We start from the raw sequence: 2210 nt of genomic DNA on the forward strand, positions 1-2210 counted from the left end.
CATTGGGTCACCAAGCTTAAGAATGGGCACAAATATGGATCTCTTCAAATCAGTTGGCCAGCATACTGCTTAGATGCCAAAATGGCCAGACTATGTCTCTCACATTTGGACATATTATCAGGAGGAACCAGTCCCTGGAGAAGGACATTATGTTTGGTAAAGTGGAGGGTGAAAAAGAGGGAGACCGCCAATGAGATGGATTGGCATAGTGGCAGCAACAATGGGCTCACGCATAGCAGCAATTGGGAAGAAGGCACAGGACAGGGCGGTGTTTCCTTCTATTGTACTGTGGGCCAAGACTGACTCTATGGCACCTAACAACGACAAGGAGCAGTTGGTGGTTTTGCACTGCCAACCTTGTGGTTACCAGTCTAGTGCTTATCCCACAGCGTCATACCAGGACTCCTTACTGTTGTTGTTAGGTGCCATCAAGTCAGTGCCAACTCATAGTGACCTTATATATACAACAGAACGAAACTCTGCCTAGTCCTGCACCAACCTCACAATCTTTGCTACATTTGAACCCATTGCTGCTGCCACTGTGCCAGTCTATCTCATTGGGGGGGAGGGGTCTTCCTCTTTTTCACTGACCCTCCACTTTACCAAGCATGGTGTCCTTCTCTGGGGAACTGGCCCTCCTAATAACATGTTCAAAGTACAAGAGACAAAAGTCTCACCATCCTGGCTTCCAAGGAACATTCTAGCTGTGCTTCTTCTAACATAGACCTGCTTGTTCTTCTAGCAATCCAGGGTACTTCCGATATTTTTCTCCAATGCCACAATTCAAATGCATCAATATTCTATGGTCATCCTACTCATTGTCCAAGTTTCACATGCATATGAGGCTTGGGTCAGGTGCATCTTAGTCCTCAAATTGACATGATTGTTCTTGAGCCCTTTAATGAGGTCTTGTGCAGCAGATTTGTCTAATGCAATACGTCGTTTAGTTTCTTAACTGCTGCTTTCATGAGTGTGGATTGTGGTTTCAAACAAAATGAAGTCTTTGACAACTTCAATCTTTTCTCCATTTATCATGATGTTATTTATTGATCCAGTGGTGAGGGTTTTTGTTTGCTTTACATTGAGGTGAAACCCATACTAAAGGTTGTGGTCTTTGATCTTCAGCAGTAAGTACTTAAAGTTCCCTTTGCTTTCAGCAAGCAAAATTGTATCATCCAATCTTGATGCCATGTTCTTCTTCATATAACTGAGCACCTCAGATTATCTGCTCAGCATACAGATTGAATATGTATGGTGAAAGAAGAATACAGCCCTGGCACACACTTTTCCTGACTTTAAACTATTCAGTGGTCCCTTGTTCGATAAAACAACTGTCTCTTAGCTACGTACAGATTCCTCATGAGCACAATTAAGTGTTCTGGAATATCTGTTCTTTGCAATGTTGTCCATAGCATGGCATGACCACAAAGTCAAATACCTTTGCATAGTTAATAAAGCACAGGTAAACATCTTTCTGGTATTCTCTTTTTTTATCCAAGATCCACCTGATGGCATCAATTATATCTTTTGTTCCATTGTCTTTAATCTGAATCCGACTTGAACCTTGGGTAATTCCCTGTCAATGCACTGTTGGAGCCATTTTTAAACTATCATTAGCAAAATTTTATTTGCATGTGATGTAAATTAATAAATGACACTGTCTGATAATTTCCACATTCCACTGGATCACCTTTCTTTGGAATGGGTACAAATATGAATCTCTTCCCATCATTTGGCCAGGTAACTGTCTTGCCATAGATGACTGAGTGCCTGCTGTGCTGCATCAGTTTGTTGAGAGATTTCTATTTGTATTTCATCAATTCCCAGAGCCTTGTTCTTTGCCAGTACCTTCAGTACCAATGACTCCTGATCATCTGTTACCTCTCGAAATGTTTGAACAACAACCATCAAATTAGTAGAGCTAAATAATTGTTCAGCTTTAAGGAGATTTCAGGGAATAGTTTGCTTAAGGCATAAATATTATCTCACAGCAATAATTTCAAGGATACATTCACTCTCCATGGCTCCAAAAAGTCTACAGTCTACGAGAATTTGAAATTCACAATTTGAAATTCTGAGATCTGAAATTTTTAACAAGATTCTTCTGTGGAATCTTTGATCAAAATGTTCAGTCATGGTAGCTAGGTACCATCCTATTGTTCTGGTCTCATAGGAAAGCAGGCAGTTGCTGGTGGAGACAATTAGTCACA

This window comes from Chrysochloris asiatica, unplaced genomic scaffold (genome assembly GCF_000296735.1).
Source record: "Chrysochloris asiatica unplaced genomic scaffold, ChrAsi1.0 scaffold00037, whole genome shotgun sequence".
NCBI classification, from domain to species: domain Eukaryota; kingdom Metazoa; phylum Chordata; class Mammalia; order Afrosoricida; family Chrysochloridae; genus Chrysochloris; species Chrysochloris asiatica.